Source organism: Talpa occidentalis, unplaced genomic scaffold (genome assembly GCF_014898055.3).
Source record: "Talpa occidentalis isolate TD23 unplaced genomic scaffold, MPIMG_talOcc4v2.1 talOcc4.15, whole genome shotgun sequence".
Lineage (NCBI taxonomy): Eukaryota > Metazoa > Chordata > Mammalia > Eulipotyphla > Talpidae > Talpa > Talpa occidentalis.
Window position 1 is genome coordinate 64101828 of NW_023601543.1, and position 20609 is coordinate 64122436.

Sequence of the window (20609 nt, forward strand, 5' to 3'; positions counted from 1 at the left end):
AGAACTGGAAAGCTGAGTCCAGTTAACCCCAAGGACCACGAGAAAAAATGACTTAGATCATGTTGTTTTGAACCACTAAGTTATGGGGTGATTTGTTATGCAGCAGTAGATAGCTGATTAAGTGCCGAATCCAAAGTCACTTCGTGATCCCAGATGGCTTCTGGAGCTTGACGTTCACTTCCCTCAGGACAGCAGCACCGAGGAATGAAATGCCCCTGGCCTCTATAGAAAAGCCCAGCCACACAGATGGTCACAAGCTTTTGCTTATGACAAATGTCTGACTCTTCTGTTCCAGGGGCCACATATTTCTGCCCCTACTGGATGTGCCAACTCCACCATTCCACCTGGCGACAGCCTTTCTGAGGGCAGAGGGCTCTTTGGAGCAGGTCCTCCGAGGCCTGGGTTACACTGACATCCTGCTGCCTGGCTGGCAGCTGCTCGCCATCTCTGCCCCAACTTCTTGCTCAGAGCCGAGGTTCCTCATCACGTGCGGTTGACACGGAGCCGCTCAGCTTCCTGCCTCCCTGCCTCTCTGGCCTCCTGGCTTGCAACCAAGTCTTCCTGTTTGGGGGGCTGAGGGCGCTGTGGCTTTGCACTGGCTTTCTCTGGCCCCTCCTTCTCCCCCAGGGCAGTGGGGGAGGGCAGGGCAGGAGGCACAGTGGCCTCTTTCCCTTCTGCGCAGTAGGAACTGCTCCAGACTGGAGACCGAGTCTGTCACCCCGGCACTGCCACTAAGATTGGTGAGTCTTCTTTCCCCTGGTCCCAGTTTTCTTATCTACAAAATCTTCACAGGTTGAGACTCTCTGATTCTTCTGTATTCAGTGAATATGACTGTTATCATGGGCTCAATTGTTTGGAGGATCTAAAAGAAATTGTATCACTTAGTGATTTTTTTCCAATGTAAATCTACCCCATACCAGTGTTAGCAAAAGGCGGATTTATTGGTTTATGTTATTCAATGGTTCAGGGGTAACCTACTTCAGGTAAGGATTGATCCAGGACCTAATACGGCAACAGCACCTCTTCCTTGCTCTGCTTCCTCTGGATGGGCCATGTGGCTGCACACAGTGAATGTTTCCTGCCCTTCCCCCACCCCACCCAAATCCCTGGAACTTTTGGCACCCTGTTCCCCTCCTACCTCAGTTCCAGCTGTTGTACTCTAAACCTTGCGTACTCTCACAACCAACCCAACCCAGAAGAGAGACTGTGTCCCAGCCCAAGCATTGATATTCACTCTGATTGGGCCAAGTTGGTCATGTATGTTCACAGATTAAGCCAATCTGACTGATCCCTGAAATGGGTGTCCTCATGAGAAGAGGAAATTAGGACACAGATGCTCACAGAGGGAAGATGATGTGAAGAGACCGGGAGAAGATGGCTGTCTACAAGCCAAGGAGAGAGGCCTCAGAAACAAACCCTGCTGAGTGTTGAATCTTGGACTTCCAGTCTCCAGAACTGTGGGACAATAAAACTCTATTGTTTAAGTCACCCAGTCGGTGGGGTTTTGTTCTAGAAGCCTCAGCAAATGAAGACAACTAGCTTAAAAAACTACCATGAGCTCAGTCTCTCTCTCTTCTAACCCCTTCCTGGAAGCCAGGAGACAGACTGAACTCAGTTGGGTGCCACGGTAGATCCTCTCTCCCACCCCGTTTACCTTATGCCTATGCCCTGGCTGCAGGGGCTTCACCAGCCAAGGCCTCCTACAATGCTGCCATGTCATTTTCACCCACAACTGCCTTTTGGTCACTTGCCCTGAGCTGTCTCTAAGAGTTAAACCCTCACCCTCTTTTCACACTGTATACTTTTGTGCAAGATGTAGCCGGATTCAGCTGTTTTTGAAATAGGAGATGGAATTTTCCCCGATGTAAACATAATGGTGCCCAATTCTTGTGGGAGTGGACGGGGCTGGCACCGGCACTGCCGGCCTTTCTTTCCCTCAGAAATAGCCCCACAATGGCCTCGTTTTCTAAAACTTGCAACTCAGCGAGTACTTAGCCTTTAGCAAGAAGAATCCACTTCGCTGAAGTCGAAAAGAGAGACATCCATTTGTCAATCTGGGCAGCCACTCAAGTAGTGGGGATTGAGGAGTTCCCTAAACGTGAGTCAGCCAGCCTCCAGGTTAAGGCATCGAGCCTCCAACAGACTCATGGCAGAAGCCGGAGATGTACACATAGGTTTTGGTTTCCCGCACACCTGATGAGCATGTAGAGGAGCAAAGTGAGATGCAGAGCTGGGGAGGATAGATGGTTTCCTCAAACACTGGACGGGGAGGCTGGACCCTCAGGGGAAGGGCAGGGGAGAAGCCCTGGGAAGTCCGGGCTAGACTGGGGGGAACATAAATATTTTTCTCCCTGGACACGGACAAGGTCACCCAAAGACACTGGTCTGAGCAGGTCTTTAATATATTTGGGCCTCACATCCAAGCCGTGGCCCCTCCTCTCGCAATCTCACATAAAAAACCAACATAGGGCCTCCCTGGTGGTGCAGCGGTTGAGCACTGGGTTGCAAAGCTGCCCGCAGCCTCTAGGGCACCGGTTCAATCCCCGGCTGATCCCTGGCTGCTCCCGGCCACCGGAGGAGGGTCCCGCATGGCGCGCAGACCTCTCTTGCCGCCCGCTGCTCCCCTCAGCAGTGTACTTCGGTCCTTCTGCCTGCTCTGCTCCCCGCTCTGGCTCTGGTGAATTCTCTCACCCTCCTGCGCTTCTGACTGTACCCAGTGCTTGTATAAATAAATAAATAAATAAATAAATCTTAAAAAAAAAAAAAAACAAACAAAAACCAACATAGACTGCTCAGGCTGTCTTTTGCCCCCCTCCTGGAAGAAGCTAGAAAGATCCCTGAACACTCATTTCTAAAGGAGAGAGAAAGCTATAAAGTCAGCCTTTGGGGGCCAGGCTGGGCAGGCTGGAGGGGGGTGGGGTGGAGGAAAAAGGCAGTGAGAGTTTATGGGTGGGGCCGCAGTTCGTTGTGCTCTGTGCAATGGGAACCGGAAAGATAACCTTTCTGGAGCTTTGCGGGTTCCAATTAGAATCTTCCTTCTGTGACAAGGGTTTTCCTTCCATTGTTGTGTGATCTTCCATCTTCCCTGCTCCCCCCACCCTTGCCTCCTGGAGAGGGGCAGTATGGGTGGGGATAGTGCCAAAGGTCCAAATGTGCAAGGCCACGTCCCACCCCCTGTGATTCCTCTGGCAGGGGAGGCTACAAAGCACCTGAGAGGCATTGTTGACTTTGGGGGTCTCCTACCTTTGCAAGTGGGGTGCAGAGTCCATGCCAAACCTAATAACCATACAAGTCTTTGCTATTCCTACTTCCCAGGGTTATTGCAGCTCCCTGTCCCTCCTCCCTCCCTCCTGCCCGGCCCCCCCCCCCCCACCTCGCTGAGCTGGCTGGCTCCGTCCTGCCACTTCCCGGTTTACTCAGCAGTCTGACAGGGGAGAGCAGCTGCCTGCCGCAGGAATAAGTCTCCTGGCAAATTAGCTGCAGGATTTGAAATCCATTTTTATTCTGCCCATTATTAATTATTGTTATTTCTGCTGTTCATTACCAGCTCGTTTCCTTGATCAACTCCCGGAACAAAGGCTCTTCACAGCAGTTCCCTCCCCATGGAGGAGTCCTCAGGCTATCCCCACTGTGCACCAGCCCTAAGTACCCCCCTCCCAGGCCTTGGGGCCAGGTCTTCTCCCTGCTGGCTTCTGAGGTGGGGAAGGCCTGGCTGGGGCTCCCACCCACCCCTCCTTGGGCCCCCTTTTCTGCCTGCCACCCAGTCCTGAGTTCCCAAACAAGGAAACCTCTTCTAAGGAAGCTTCTAATTTTGTACCTTAAAAACAATGACTATTTAACCTACGTACAGTAAAGTCCACCCATCCGAAGTGTATAGGTCCACGACTTTTTATGTATGCATTCATCTGTGATCGCCTGGAGATGTGGGACGTTGCCAGCGCCACCCCCAAAGCTCCCTTATGCGCCCTCCCAGTTGATAGTCCCCCAAAGGTAACTTATTTGGACTTGCAGCGGTATAGACCTATTTTGTCTGTTTTTGAGCCTCCAGTAAATAGACCACTGCGTGTATTGCAGCGTCTGGTTCCTTTCGCTCAGCATCGCCTGGGACATCCATCCACGCTGTTGTCCTTGTGCCCATGCAGGTGGTGTCCCTGTGCATGCCACATCGTGGTCACTTTCTCTGTTCTCTTGATGGGCATTTGGGTTGTTTCCGATTTGGGACTGTTATGAATAAAACTGGCATGTGCCTTTGTGTGCCCTGCTCTTGGTAAACATATGCAGTCACTTCTCTTTGCCCTATACCTGGAAGTGAAATTGCTAGGCCATAGGGTATGCAATAAAGCCAGGCTTGACCCGTTAGAAGAGCAAATCAAAAGAAGGCGGTGCTGAGGAGAAAGGTCTGAAAGGTAAATGAAGGCGTTTCTTGTAGGCGGGGAGACATTTCGCTCGCCTTTGTGTGGTGGATGGTTACAGATATGGCCTCTGGTGAATCAAACCTCCCCGTGGCCATATCTACGACAGCCTCCTCTCACTTGGGGGACCTTGTCCCATGGAATATTCGAAAGCACGGTAAGCATGACGTGCTGCTCTCACCGCAAGGGCCCCTGGTCTAGCTTCCGTGAGTTAAAAATAGCATGTGGAGAGAATGATCCAGGGTGAGATTTGGGAGATTGCTTGTTACTTCAGGATAACCCAGCCCATGTGGAAACTGGTACCAGAAGTGGGGATCAGCCATAAGAATATTGGCCCAAATATTGGGCATTATTTACAATAATAATGTAAATATTATGCCCCCCAAAATATTGGGCATTATTTACAATAGTTAAGATAGGGAAGCAACCTAAGTGCCCACTGGTAAGGAAGATGTGGTGTATACACAATGGAACACTATTTGGCCATCAGGAAAGATGAGATTTCGCCATTTGCAGTGAAAGGGAAGGAACTCGAAGGCGTTATGCGAAGAGAAGTCAGTCAGAAAGAGCAAGACAAATATTGGATGATTTCACATCCAATATCAGGTAATATCAGGAGGCAAAGCGGAAGAACTGGCAAAGGAAAATAAAAATAAACTAGTGGGAATTGATAGCCTAACTGATGTTGCCAGCGGTGAAGAGGGTGGGGGTGGGGGTGGGGGGAAGCTTACAAAGGTATAAGGGAGAGTGGAGGGTGTTTTGTTTTTGTGTTTCTTCCAAGATAATAAATAATGGTAGGTAGCATCTCATCAGCTTGTGCCTCACAAGCAGACCTGGATACCAGGATCCTAGTACAGGCTGATAATGGGGAGTGGGGGACCCTGAAGTGCCAGTGGAAGAGCAGGAGAAGGGGCCCGGACAGGTGGCTGATCAAGTGTGCTGTCCTGCAAGGTACAGACGCTTATTCCTGCTGGGGGGGGGGGCTCTGGGACACAGGAGGAACGGGGACTTCAGTTAGTCCAACGGAGGCAGGAGGGAACTGAGGTATTTATCCACTACCCTCTGGTGAGGGGCTACTTTATTTTTTTAAAGATTTATTTATTTATGCATACAAGAACTGGGGTGTAGGCCAGAGGTGTGGGGGTGTGAGATGATTCACCGGAGAAAGAGCAGGGAACAGAACAGGTAGATGGACGGAAGACACTGCTGAGGGGAGCAGCGGGTGAGCCAGGAGAGGTCTGCTGCACCATGTGGGTAGCTCCCTGGCCAGGGATTGAACCTGTGCTGCAGTGGCTTCCCATAGCTTCATAGTGCTGTGCTTAACCCCTTGTGCCACCAGGGAGGCCCCTGGTGAAGGGCTACTTTCTGGGGATTGGTAATTGCCTGACACTCCCGGGCTTTTTTGCATTCTGGTAGAAAATGGGTTCTGGGACCAGAAAAAAAACTGAGAGTCAAGGGGGTGGAAGCTGGGAGTCCGGCAGGCACACACACTCTGCATATACTAAGGGGGTGAAGTGGGGTATTATGTAGTTAGGGGCAGACGCTGCCCAGAGCGTCTCTGTCTGCCTTCATGGATTCCGCCCAGCAACCCGATGGGGTAACGTGGTATTCCCTCCAGTGACAGGCGAGGAAACTGATGAGTAACAAGGGAAAGCAACGTACCCGTGGCTTTGCAGCTGATTGTGGAAAAGGCAGGACTGAATCTCCTGTCGAGCTCAGGGGTCTTGGGGAATTGAAAAATAAAAAGCCCTCAAACTTAAAATAAATGGTACTGACTTAGGACTGCTGGGGAGGGGGGCAGATGTCAAGGAGAATGGAAAGAACCAGATGGTAAGCAGTGGCTAACCCTTTGCTAAAACTGGGACTGAGTGTTGCTGGCGGCAGTGCCGGCCTGAGGGGCAAACGCAGGGGCCCCGGGCTGCTCCCCATCCACCCAGCTTCTGCCCGCCTCTGCTCAGTTCTCTCCTTCCTCACCGGTACCAGCACGGCTTCCCTTTCATACCACTTGCCTTTGTCTTTTCTTCCTTTCTCTCTCCCCTCTCCCCACCCATCTCACACAAACCCCCTCCAACCCCTCTCTGAAGGAAGGCAGGGAAGGGTGGGAAAGGTTCGGAGGCAGCGGTCCCAATCTAAACCTCAGGCTCCACGCACCGATTTCAGAAAAGAACCTTTAGTACAATCCCCTTTCCTGCCCGGCTGGGCTGTGGGGGCGTGGGAGGCGGGGCTTGAAGGCTCTGGGGCAACGGGGGAGTCCGCACTTGCTGCGCGTTCATAGCCCCGTGATGGTGCAAGGCCTCCTCCTGGCTCTGAGGCGCGTTGGACTAGGGGGGCCAGTTCTCCTTCCAGCTCCACCCCTGCTGACGGATGTGTTCTCTCAGGCGTCACTTCTGCTCACTGCACCTTCCTTTTTTGTTGCCGCCTCTGCGTGGGGAAGATACTACAGCCCTGCCCTCCTCGCAGGGTGCGGCGGGACTGCTGGGGCTGCTGGAGCAAGGCCCGGGAAAGCCATGGGAGTGCGCGACGCCTCGCACCAGCTCTGGCAAGGTGGTGGCCTTCGCTCCAGGGATTGCCGTCAACGCGAGTTGTTTCACTTTTGGGGGCAATGGGTTTTGAGGTTTTCAAGGCCACTTTGCTTTATGGGCTCTCTCCTTAGTCGTCTCCATCAATGGGGGTTGCTCAGGAGCGACAGCGGCTCTGGGAGCTTTCTGTCATTATTTTTGCTGTATTTGCAAACTAATGGCGCTGTGTACAGCGGCCATCATCTTTACAAGGCTCTTGGCTTGTTGGCTCAGGAACACCCACTCCATAGTTGTTATCCTTAACCCCTGGAACCCCATCATATCTGCATGTGCCGCCCAACCCCAAGATTCCTTCTTGGGGTAAACCTGGGCAGGGTTCTTAATTGACGACCCCTGGATAGGCTTGGTGAATGTGTGTGGAAGTGTGTGTGAGTGGGTGTGTGTCTTCTTCTGGGAAAAGAGGCCATAAGTTTCATCGACTCCTCAAAAGGTGAACCTCCAAACACTAAAGACCCCCAATTTTTCAGGCCTAGGCCATCTCTGTGAGATGAGGATTCTAAAACATCAGCAAGAAACCACCAGTGATGAATGTGATTCCAAGGAGAACTTCCAAAGGTATCTGGGCCTCCTTCAGAGAAATCCACGGGCATTGGCTGCATCCTTGTCGGCAGGTGGGTCAAAGTCACATCCCTGTCGAAAGGGATGTTACTTTCCTTGGTTGATCCAAGCTTCGTGCTACCTTGGCAGTGGATTTTGGTAAAAAGGTAGCTCAGGGGTCAGGTGGAAGGTGCTAGCATTTCCACGTTATATTGAAAAGTAGATGCCTCCACAGGTACTGCACAGGTACTTTCTTATTACTTCTTTTTTTTTTTTTTTAAAGATTTTATTTATTTATTTATTTGTTTGTTTATTTATACAAGCACTGGGTACAGTTAGAAGCGCGGGAGGGTGAGAGAATTCACCAGAGCCAGAGCGGGGAGCAGAGCAGGCAGAATGACGAAGTACACTGCTGAGGGGAGCAGCGGGCGGCAGGAGAGGTCTGCGCGCCATGTGGGACCCTCGCAGGTGGCCGGGGATCGAACCAGTGCTGCAGAGGCTGCGGGCAGCTTCGCAGCCCAGCACTAACCGCTGCGCCACTGGGGAGGCCCTGCACAGGTACTTTCTTTAAAAGATTATTACCCACCCCCTGCCTCCCGCTTTTAAGTTACAAACACCAAACTCACAGTAGAGGCGGACAAGCTTAGCATGCAGAGTTAAACTGGGAATTTTAACTCAGTAGACCTTGAAGAACACACAGTTCCAATGCAACCCCAAACGGTTGCTTTTCTATTTTTAAAGTGATGCAATGATGGAAATGGAGGTGTGGAATTATACAAATGATTTCTCAGTAAACGCCTTGGTGTGAATGATGTGTCAGGGGCACCCACACCCAAACCTGAGTAAAGAGGAAGGGAGCTGGGGACTGAGCTCCTCCGCTGGGCTCGGTGCCCCTTCTCGCAGCGCAGCACCCTGGAGTGTGGGGCACAGTTGCTGAGCTGCATGCAGCCTGGTTCCAGCAGGGAGATGCTGCTCTGTGACTGTGGATTACAGAGAATTTTATCTGGAGATGAACAGTGCTTTCTCCTCCAGGGGCCTTTGCTCCCCTTGGGGGGATTTGGTAATTGGGGTATATTTTTAGTTGTCATGATTGTAATACAATTGTAACACAATTGTAAGACCCTAAAGAAGGATGGAGCTGGACAGGGAGGTGAAGCTAGAAATTGTAACAGTGTGAAGCTAAGAAGAGACTGGGAGAAAGAATTGAAGGAAGTGGCTGCAAAAGAAATGGAGAGAGATGGAGGAAGAAGACCTGGAGGAGGCACGTGGAACAGAAAGACACGTGAAGAAGAAGCCTTGGGCTTGGGCTTGCACCAGGGACTTGGGGGACATGGAAGGAGACACTTGAAACAGCCGTGAGTGAGAGACCTGTGGGGAGGCGGACAGTGGCAGCCTCTATCTTCACTTGTATTTTGATTTTGCTGCTTTCATCCGAGACTTGCGTGCTCCCTTCGGTCCCTTTACTATGGGTCCCCACCAGGATGTGCCTTAGACTTGTGGCAAGTTTTCAGGCCTCAGTGGCCCTCCTTTCGGCCAACCCTGTGTGGCTGTGCGTTTACCCGCAAGGGGGTAGGTAACTTTTGGTGCTCCTGTTGCACACTAATTGTATTATTAAAGTTCCTTTCTCTTGAAGGTCTTATGCACTAGAGTATATTTTGTCTTGATGCGGCAGATGGCAGAACCCATTTACAGCAGGCAGGTTTAGGGGTCCCGTGGTGCCCCTCACCGTGCCTATAACACAATACTAGGGGGTGCTACTGGCGTTTAGTGGGCAGGGGGCCAAGGACACTTACCATTGTACAAGGAGGGGCATGACTGTCCCCTACAACAGAGATTTGTGTAGGCCCAGATACCTATAACGCTTTTATTGACAAAGTGTTTCACTGCAAAGAACATTCCAGGTATTCTTTCTAAAAGAACCTGTTGGTTTATTAGAGACTAAGGGTCATTTTTCAAGGTGGCCCAAGGGATTGGGGCAGGGACTAGGCTGAGGAGAGAGCTAGTGACTTATCACAAGGCTGCAATGGCGGGGGGGGGCGGGGGGGGGGTGGGCGAGGGGGAGGAGATGCCTGTGGCTCCGGCTCTGGTGGTCATGCCAGGAAGGGAAACCCTTCAACCACTGCCGGTGGAGAGTGAGAAAGAAGAGGAGAGGGCAAAAATGAGCTTGTAAGTCACTGTGAGGTTGGGTCCTCCAAAGTGAGAAAGCTGGAAAGTCCAAGAAGCGTGGGTGCCCCAGACAGAGGGTTTAGGGTGGGGCAGAGCTAAGGGGTTGCCCCAGAGAAAAAGGCAGCGGGGCCCTTGTGGACAGAAAGAGTCACTGCTTCTGACTTTATCTTGCTCTGCCCTACACCCCTCTCCCCTCCCCCTCTAGCCCGAGTTCTCCAACTCCTAAGAAGAAGGACTTGACCTCTGCTGGTAGCCCGAGGGCCCTTAGAGCAGCTAGGAGGACTTGCCCCAGCTGGAACCAGTCTGGCATGGCCCCCTGGTCTTTTGCAGGTTGTGGACACCCTAGGAACCAGGTGCCCCAGAGTTGCCATGTCCACACACACGCAAAAGGAGGTGCACGAGGGACTTCAGGAAGTATCTTCTCTGCAACCAACCAGCACCGCTGTTGCTTGCCTGTCCTGTCCTGTGCCCCACCGCTCTGAGGCTGGGCGGGGCCAAGGGACTTTCAAAGCAGGTATTGAGGTGTGCTCTTAGCCAATGTTCTGCTCCTCTATGGTTTGCAAGGCAAAGGGGAGAGAAGACAGTGGTAGGGAACAGAAATCAAATACCACAGTGGGAGGGGAACTACTTCCCCCAGGGCTGGGGAAGGGCCTGGGGCCCAGCTGCTGATATTTTTACAAAACAAATAAGTGTGGGGCAGAGCAGTGACCTCAGTGTGATGGAAAAAGATGGTCAGTGGAGCATCTGCCAGAAATGACATGTTTCTCGGCCCACCTGTTAGGAAGCGGAAAGGGAGGTGTTGACTAATAACATCACAGCAAGCAGTTATTGAGCTTTTGATGCACGCCTGGCACAGATCTGGGCACTTGATGTGAGTTACGCGTTTCATCCCAGCTCCCATCCCATAGAGGGGCCGAGTATGGTTCCCTGTAGGGAGATGAGGAAACTGAGGCAGAAGGGTCGAATTTTGCATCCAAGGCCATATAGCTAAGAAGTGGCGGGAAAGGGATTTGAATCCTGTCATTCTGGCCCCAGGTCTGCTGCTAGGAGGCTGTAAACAGGCCCCATAAGGGGGCACTTTTGTGCACGTGTGTGTGTGTGTATGTGTGTTGGGCCCAGGCTGTGGTTATTTATTGGCACAATGAACCACTCCAAACTTAGTGACTTAAAAAAACAACCACAAAGGCAGCTATGATTTTCGTATTCTCTCTTGCTGTTCTGGGGGTTGACCACCCTGAGTTAGGCTGTTTCCTCTCTCTCTGTGTGTGTCTCTCTCTCTGTCTCATGCCGTTGTCATCAGACAATGCCTGAGCTGAGGCTTATCGAGGGCTTCCTTTCTCATTCCCATGGGTGGCCACGGAGCCTGGCTGTTAGCGGGGACCCCAGCTGGGCATGGATTGGAACACCTCCATGAGGCTTCCCAGTGGGGCCTGCGCGTCCACACAACACGGCGGCTTTCTAAAAGCAAGTGTCGTCCGAGAGAAAGCCTTGGGAGTCCTATAGTGACACTTCTACCATTGTCACCAACCCCCCAGAAGCAAGGGGGCTGTGCACTCAGCACTGGAGGGGAAGAGTGACATAGACTGTGAAGAAGGGCACGTGGGAAGAAAATCTTGTTATGGCCATCTTGGAAAATGCAATCTGACATAGCGCTTTCTCTTTTCTTTCTTTCTTTTTTTTTTTTTTTAATTTGAAAGCGTCTCTGAATTAAGCTCAGATTCATTCTAGTCACTTTCATTGGTGACAAGATACAAAATGAGTAGGGACCCAGAATCTTGCCTAATAGCCTCTCTTCTGCTCCCATTATGGTTTGCTGCTAAGAGCCGGTCCAACTGGAGTTGAAGATACAAAATCCCCCGTCTTAGGGAAGACAGAAACTATCAAACATGAGGACACACTCCCAAATGCCCTGTCCCAAAGAATTGTTGCCTTCGGTGTCAATACATGTAACGTGGCCCCAAGCATAGACAAGGAGTCGGAGGGGTCCGCTCTGAACTCTCTAAACACCCACCCCACCCTTCTGCAGGCGTGGCCTCATCTTTCTCTGTTCTTTGTTACTGTGGACTGACTTGTGTCCCTCCCAAACCCATATGTCGAAGTCCCAACTCCCAGTCCCACAAAATGTGACTGTACTTGGAGACAAGGCCTTTAAAAAGGTGAGTCAATTAAAATGTGGCCATTGAAGTGGGTCCTAATCCAATCTGACTAGCGTCCTTATAAGAGCAGGAACTTTGGACATGTAGAAGACCCCAGGGATAATCCTGCACAGGAGAAACGCCTGGTGAGGACACCGTCAGAGGCAGCCGTCCGCCAGCCCAGGAGAGAGGCCTCAGGAGAAACCAAGCCTGATCTTGGGCTTCTAGCTTCTGCAACTGTGAAATAATCCATCGCTGTTGTTAAGGCCGCCCAGTCTTAAATGTCCTATGGCGATTTGTTATGACAGCCTGAGCAAACACACATTTAAGAAAGGCCTCTTCCAGGGAGGTTACCAGGGCTGGCACAGGGTCCTAGAACTCTCCCTAAATGTAATTGCCTGAGAGTGGTGGGAGTTCTGCAGTAGGGGCTGCCCCTCTTCCCCAGCCTGCCTGGATAGCACATGAAGCTGCTTTGACTGGATTAACTGGTGGCACCTAGAGACCCTGGACTAGCCAGTGAGGGTCTGCTCAGGACATGCGGGAGGCTGGCGCAGTGTCAATCAGTAGGGGGTGGGAAGAGGCCCAGGCAGCAGGGCAGCCCCTTGCCTGGCCCCAGAGGAGATGTGGTCTTTTGGTGCTATCAGGCCTGGCCAGACTGGTGAACCCCATTCCTCTTGCACCAACATAGATCTCCCAGGCCTGACCCCTGGTGGTATGCAGTTCAACCCCAAATCTGTCAATGCTGGAGATACCCAGCCAGCAGAAAAGCACCCCCCACTGAAGCCACCTGAAGCCCAGCCTGCTCCTAGGGCTAAGGTAGGCAGCCCTTCCTCCTTCCAGGGCTGTTTCTGTCACACTGAAGCCAGTGTGTGCCTGGACCGATGCGTTTTTTTATTTTGCTACATTCTTTCCATCGTCCTGTGAATAATTGTAGCTGACTCGGAAAGAAAGGGCAGCCCTTGCCACAAGAGGGAGACTGACAACCTCCCCCACAGCCCCACCCCCTGCACGCACACCCGGCTTCTGCACACAGTTTGGTTTTGCCTCCTGCGCTCCTTATCTCTTCTCTGTTCTGTTTCTCTGACTGCCTCATTCTTGAGCCTTATTCTTGAATCTTTCTCTAGCACTTGCTCATGCTCAACATGAACATCCCCCCCCCCCCCCACGAGTACACACAAGCATAGGCCCAGGCCCAGGCCCTCTCCCAGGCCTGGCAGGCAGAGAATATGACATCTGTGTGTCTGTCTCTGCAACAGAGTTTCTCCCTCTTGCTGTGCACTTTCGTTTCTCCTCTGCATTTCTCTTTCAGTTTCTCATTTCCTTTCTTTCCTTTGCTTGACTCTGCTGTTTGCATATGTGAGGGAAAAGGGCTGATTCATTTGAGAAGTGGCCTCATTGTATGTAGTCAAGAGCATGGAACTCTCTTTGGGAGTTAGGTGGGGAAGGGAGAAGTCATGGTCAGGGGTGATCCTTCATCCTTTTCCAGGAGAGCTGTGGGCTTTCAGAAGCTCTGAGGGGAAAGTTTGAAGTTCGCAGACACTCAGCAGTTTCTGTGTGTCACCTGGGCCCCCCGGGACTGGAATGCAGAGCTACGCTGGCCACTGGCATTGTCTGGAGAGCAGCCTTGGCCTCCCTCAGCCTTGAACCAGGAAGCAGGCTTCATTTGTCAGGAGAGGGCATAGCCAGGATTTCCTGAAGGTTCTGGCCTCTAGCCTGTAATCCAGTGCTGTCCAATAGAAATAGAATGCAAGTCACAAATAGGAGCTGTCTATGTCACTTGAAATGTTCTGGCAGCTGCATTAAAAAGGTGAAAAGAAAACAGGTGAAATGATTTTGAGTACTATATCTAATTTAATTCAGGATACCCTGAATTTTATCATTACAATATGTAATCAGGAAAACATTATTAATAGGCTATTTTATTCTTTTCTTTTTGGGGGGGTGGGGATGACTGTTTGCTATCCAGTGTGTATTCTATGCTCACAGCTCATCAGTGCGGATGGGCCGCGTTGCAAGTGCACAGTAGCCGCATGTGACTCGTGGCGATCGTACAGGACAGCGTGGGCCCGGCCTAACCAAGCCTGGGGTCCGGAGCCTCCTCTTGGGCGGTGATATTAAGAAGTCCGCCGTCCGCATGTATGGGAAGAGCAGGCAGTGCTGTGCGGGAAGTTGCCTGAACCATTTTTCTCCCATTACCGTCATTAGCGGCGATCATCATCCGCGCTGGCAGCGTCGCGTCCGGCCCGACTGCTGCCTGCCTCCGGTTCCAGCAGCATTCTGTGTCGGGGAATCGCTGACCCAGATTCTGTTATTTGGGGGAGCTGAGGGTGCATTTTCCAGGTACTCGGGGCCCTCCCCCCAGCCAGGCGAGCCTTCGAGTTGCTCCTCCCTCCTCCCTGCGTTGGGTCCCAGGCACCCTCCGGCCTTCTCCTTCTATATATAGCGCTCTGTGGTGACAGCTGGTCATCTGATGACTCATCAGTCACCGTGGGCGTCTCCGGATGGAACCCTGAACATTTATTCATAGGGTGTTTTTGGCAGCTTCTGAACTCCTCCTAGTAAGTGCTGTCTTTGGGGGGTTGTCTTAAAAAAACACATGGAGATTGGGGAGTTTGGTTAACCAGTGAGTCTCTAGCAGGAGGTCTTGGGGTGCTTGTCTGTCCAGCAGTGCTTCGGGAAACTGGCTCCTGGGGCAAGCCCGCCAAGACAGAGGCAAGACGGAGCTTCCCTTACCTCCTTGGTCACCGTCCTGTGTACCGGGCTGGCCCCAGATGGCCCCTGGCTGCCAGGCTCCTGGAGATATTACGCTGGCTCCTTTCAGGCGCAGCAAGGCTCACCACAGGAGAGCCTACAGCCCCCATCTTGTTTCAGCGGGGTGTCAAGAACACTGGCGCTGGAGCTAGCGACATCTGGGCTCACCACCTCTGCCATCCTGGGCAAGTCCCTTCTGAGCCCTGTGATCGCTTCCTCCTCTGTGCCAGGCTCACTACCAGTGTGGCCGGCTCCTTCCTCCTGAGGACCAGCCGAGGGGCCCCGTGTAAGGTGTGCACCTGCAGAAGAAGCTGTTGTTGCCCAGCTCCGTGTGCGGGTGCGGGGTGGCGATGACTTCCATTTCCCCAGAAGCAAACTCTGAGAGGAAGATTTGTGTGGAAGTGATTTTTTTTTTTTTCTGGGACGTACCGAGAGGGTATAGAAGAAGTAGCGCCAGGAAGGGGAGGAGAGCAATGGCAGACACAGTCCTGCTGCAGAGGGGAGCCTCAGCCCGATCCCATGAGTGGGGGAGGGCAGCTCTGGAGAGTAAGTCACACCTCAGAGTCTGTCCTAGTGAGAGATCCAACCTGTTGTACTCTCATCACAGTTGGCTAAGGACGGCCCTGGGAGTGTGGCTAGAAACTTCTAGATGTTTCTGACTCTCTGAGGGTGGGCCTCCAAAGAGAGTCACAGTGGAGGCAGTCCAAAATTGGGGAGGGACGCTTACAGTTAGTAACAGGGGCTTCTGGGGCCTGTCCTCCTCCCGGTCTGCTCAAGTGCCCCTCCCATCAGCTGCCAGACAGACTGACAGGGACTCACAGGAACTGGTGTGAGAAGGCAGAAGGATGGTTGGTTGGGGAGGAGGTGGAAACCTGAGTGGCTTTCAGCCATGCCCAACCTCTGGGGGCACCCAGACACTGGGCATGGGGGAGTGGGGCCTCAGACCCAGGATTCCAGCTCTTCTAAGTCTTTTCTGTACCACACAGGCCCCATTTCCGATCGCTGTTGAAACCGCTTCAAAAGCCTCACCTGGGGTTTTATTTTCCTTCCCCTGAGCATAACAGCTGTCTTCCTTCCTTCTTCTTCCTCAACCAGGACTTGCAGGGTGTCTTCTTCAAATCACCCACCAACCAGGGCTTCTGGGCTTCTAGCTCCAGCTCCATGCCCCTCCCTGCCCTCCTGGCCCTCGGCCACTTGCTCTTCCCTTTCCTCTGACTTCCCACTGTTTCCCTGCCTCATTCCGGCCTCTTTGCTCCACCTCTCCCAACTGTTAGCAACTGGGCCTAAAGGTTTCTGTGGGTGCCTTTGTCACCCAGACCCTCAGCTTCCTTTCTCAAGCCACCAAGTCTCCTGTGCCCTATGGCAGGGACTGGGATGAGGGGCCTGGAATTCTGGACACCCCTTTCCCTAAATTTCCGTTCATCAGCGAGGGTGAGTTTATTTTCCGCCGACAGGAATTCCGAGTGTGAATGATTTCACCACTGCTCTTTCTTGGTGCAGCTGGAATTTTATTTGTCACTGGGTTAGGAATTTGACTTCCTGGCTTTTTCCAGCCCAGTCAAATCTTCTCTCCTCCCCTATTCTCTGCTCCCTGCCCTTCCCTGCTCGCCTCTCCTCTTCATCATCTCTCTCTCTCTCTCTCTCTCTCTCTCTCTCTCTCTGTCTCTGTCTCTCTCTCTCACACACACAAACCGGATTGCTGTCCTCAGGGTGGCAGTGAGCCAGGTGAGGATGGGAGCTGTGGGGAGAACACTGAGGAGCCGCAGGCCCCTCAGGTAAGTGCCAGGGAGCGAGCCGAGAAACACGCTGACAAGTGGCCCAGGGCTGCATTCGGTGACTTCAGTTACCCACACTGCCAAGCGCCTTCACCACCACAGCAGTCACTATTTTTCGTATTTTTCACTTCAAAAATTGCTTAACCCAGGGCATGGCATATACTTGACATTTGGTAACAGTTGAATTGGAAAAAGATGCTTTAAGAGGGTCATTAAGACAAACGCTGTTTGAAAATGTTACAGAAATTCCATTTCGCTATTTGAAAAGAAAAGAGTATTATATTGTCTTAGCAAGAATACTTTTTCTTTCAGCAGTTCACTCATTTTTCCTCCCGTGGCTCTAGATGATTAAATGGTGTTTTTGTACCGTCACCCACAGTTCTCGGCAGCCCTGGGATTCCGAGGAGCCTAGTGGGGCACAGCTTTGCGCAGGAACTGCGTGCGTTTTCTTGGACTCTCACCAACCCGTCCAGAGCTGGAGAGCCACCTGGCAGCTGGACCGTGAACTGTGCACTGGTGAAGAGCATGGTCTCCAGCTAACGTATCCGCCCCTGGACAAGGGTGGACAAAGGGTGTCACTTGTTTTCCCTGCAGTGCCTTCCTCTGAGGAAACTGAAAAACATGAAGGAACACTCCCCCACAAAACTCCCCCCGTGTGAATTGTGTCCTGTAACTTCGGGTGGGCCCGCCTCTGCGGCTAAGCTCAGCTGAGACCAGAGTTGCAGAGTCTGGCCTTGTGAGCTCCTGGCAGTTAACCTCACACGAAGGGCAAACGTTCTTGTGGCACAACAACCTCAGCTTGCCGGCCTGTCAGCAGTTTGGCCAGTGTGTCTTCCCATTAGTCACAACGGGGAGGAGTGGTGAGTGTGGACAGTCACTGAGAATCCATAGGCTTCAGGAGGAAAACCAAAAAAGCACCGCTATCTAAGACTGCTGAGTACTGGCACCAAGGTGGCATTGGGTGAAAAGCCACATCTCCCACAGACAAATATTTGCTCTTGACCTTGGAGGCCTCTTTGTGAAGATCACTTGTTTAAGGAGGACCATCTTATCCTCTTGGGGCAGGCACCTCGGGAGCACTTGGGAACCCTTGCCTGAAGCTCTCCCTGGCTGCCTGAGTGGGTAGCCCACAACTGTGCCCCTAACTCTGCCGGTTAGGATTTGGTGGGTAGATACACCAGCTTCCTCATCCTTCAGGGTGGACAATCCGACGTGGTCAACGGGAAGTATCCCCTGGCATGGAAGGCCGTCCTCCCTCAGTGGCAACCTATTTATGAATATATTCTCTCACTTCCTTCCTGGCTCTCATGTCCTCATTGTCCTAGGGTGCTTCCAAGAATTGCCTCCGAAGAAACTACTTGCACTCAAAACCTTGCGTCAGATTATGCTTCCCATCTAAATTAAGTCCCCCTGTTTTTTTTTTCAGGGTACCCGCCCCCTCCATGGTACTTATATCATGATCTGTAACTGTGGATTTGTTTTGTTTGTTTGTTTTTAAAGATTTATTTATTTATGCATACAAGAGCTGGGGTACAGGCCAGAGATGTGGGGGGTGAGAGGATCCACCAGAGACAGAGTGGGGAACAGAACAGGCAGACTGCCTGAAATACACTGCTGAGGGAAGCAGTGGATGAGACAGGAGAGGTCTGCTGCGCCATGTGGGTTTCTCCCTTGGCTGGCCGGGGATCGAACTTGCGCTGCAGAGCCTATGGATTGCCTCCTAGTGCAATGTTCAACCTACTGTGCCACCGGGGAGGCCCCTGTAACTGTGGATTTGATTAGGTGTTAATTTGCTTAATGTCTGCCTTCTCTAGTAGAATACAGACTAGACAAGGGCAGAGACAATATCTGTTTTGCTCATCCCCCAGAAATCCCCCAACCCGGGGCTTAATACATTGGTAGATGCATAATATAAATTCTGTTGAAGGAAGGAATGCGAAAGCCTAAGAAGACAGGGCTTTCTCATCGTTCAGGCTCTGTGGTGGTTTTAAAACACACTTTCATAGTTTGCTGACACTCCTTCAAATGAAGGGTGGAGTCTGTTTCACCTCCCCTTGAATCTGGATCTGCTGATGACACCTTCACCTAAGAGTATGAACTTGCTGGGTCATAGGAGGTGAGGCAGTTTGTCCTTAGAGCCCTGAGTCACCTTCATAAGAACGCTGATGACCTTTGGCTGGCCATGCTGTGAGGAAGCCCCATCTACATACAGAGGTGTGAAAGGTTCACATCACTACAGCCATTTTGAAATAGGGCTGGAGTAAGACACAGCCGGAAAAAATGCCATCCCCTGTGAATGAAACCAAATCCCTGAACTGGGCCAGACCACCAGTGTTCTAAGAAGCCAGCAGGGAGACTAGCCAGATTAAAAGGACTGATAAAAGTGATCTTGGGCTTATTTTTCACCTTGTGACCCAAGTGACCGTGACCTCAACCATGACCTCAGCTGTTAATGTATCCTTCTTTTTCTCTCCTTAAGAGCCCCCCCAACCTGGGTCCCTTCTTGGGACATATTTTGGGTTTCTAACCTGAACCTTTGCTCCCCTATTTGCAATTCTCTGCTATTTCCAAGAGAATGCATTTTGGCTTACCTCTAACCTTGCTGTTCTTTTATTAAAGGTTAACAAAGGCCACATGATCCACAGTGCTTAGCTGAGTCCACAGCTCCACAGTCCCAGCTGAGTCCAGACTTTGAGTCATTTCAGCCCAAGCACGAGACGTGAGTGAAAGAGCCTAGATGATTCCGAACCCCAAACCTTCATATCTTCTCAACTGAGACCCCAGACATCATGCAGTAGAGACACAAGGCATCATACTACCATGCTCTGTCCAAATCTCCAGCCCATGGAAACTTCCAGCATAATAAAATGGTTGTTCACCTGCTAAATTTGGAATAATTTGTTATGCAGAAATAACAGCACGCCCTTATTATAAATGCATTCATGCCTCTTTCATTCCATAGTCATTCATCCAGCTCCTCCTATGTGTCAGATAGGGCACAAAGTAAGCACCCCTACCTTCCAGGAACTTACAGTCTAGGGGCTGCTGTTGTAACTGTATCTTGCCAAAGCCTACGTGTTGCTTTTTAACAATAATGAGTCGATTTTTCAAAAACCACTTCCAGATGGTGTGGGGGGAAGGGTGCTTCCTGAGTGAGTTGCCAAGGGAAGCTCCAGAGGTAGGTGGATTAGATAACACAGACCCAGAGAGCTCTATTATTTGCTGGCTGTCAACCAAGCTGTCCTGCAAATCATCCACAGGCTAGCTGCGCCCTCACACCGTGGGGAAGAGACCAAGGGGGGGGGTGCCTGGGAGGTGTCATCCCCGTGGCAGAAGGACAAGGAAAGGTCCCCACAGGCCCTGGAGAGAGATGATGTCTGCCTCTCAGAGGCTGGGAGTAGGGAGAGTTAGGCCAAGCTGAGGCCACTGGCTGGCCCTCTGGCTGACTTAGCAGATCCAGGGTGTCCGGGCCTCCTGGCATCTGGATCTGGGAAACAAGTGTGATTTTATGCTGCTTACGTTTCTGTTCCTCCTTCAGTCTTTCGCAAAGCAAATTTTAAAAACTCTTCTTGTCTCCACTCGGCTGAGATGACACAGAGAAAAGGACCCTGTCCTTCCTGGGACCATCATAAAGGGCATTTTTCCTGGAGGTGGCCCACAGATTCTAGGTGCCAAGTGCAAGAGGAAGGGGCATTCTGGGAGGGCGGAATAGGAGTCCTGCCTCCTCTGTATGCCTGGAGATTTTCCTTCCTCCAAATGTTGTGTTTCTGCCTTGTTGGTCTGGGGCTTGTATAAAGCAGGAGGCCATGAAAGGGTACTGTTGAGTAAAGTAAAGCTGCTGCCCCCAGAGATCAGCACCAATGGCCTGGCCTTTGTGACTTCAGAGGAGCCACCTTCCCCTCGGGCTCCTTGCTCTGGTCTCTCCTGAGACAATCATGCTGGTCTCGCTGGCACATCGTGTTTCTCTGCTGTACCCGCAAGGCAACTGCTTTTCTCCTGTTACTCTGCCTTCTAAGATGACTGGGTAACTCAGCTAAATCAAGGCCTGAGCATCCCATTAGGGTTTTGCTATTCAGCCATCCAATAAACAGTAAGCATTGTGCCCAGAGCATTTTTAGCTGCTCACGTGGCTGTGAATAAAGGAGATTAGTGCCCCCTGTCCTCACTGAGCTTACACTGGAATAAGTTGGCCAAGAGTAAAATATACAGAGAAACAGGAACCTGGAGCATGTGGCTTACACCTTCAGTCTGAGG

General features: G+C 51.6%; 1 long non-coding RNA gene across 1 annotated transcript; it reads left to right on the plus strand.

Annotated features, from left to right (window-relative positions):
- The first annotated feature begins 687 nt into the window (after positions 1-687).
- On the plus strand, positions 688-19231 carry LOC119246743 (uncharacterized). The gene is made up of 3 exons (XR_005125546.2): positions 688-740; positions 7459-7602; positions 18975-19231. It is a non-coding gene; the product is annotated as an uncharacterized LOC119246743 (long non-coding RNA).
- The last annotated feature ends 1378 nt before the right edge of the window (positions 19232-20609 follow it).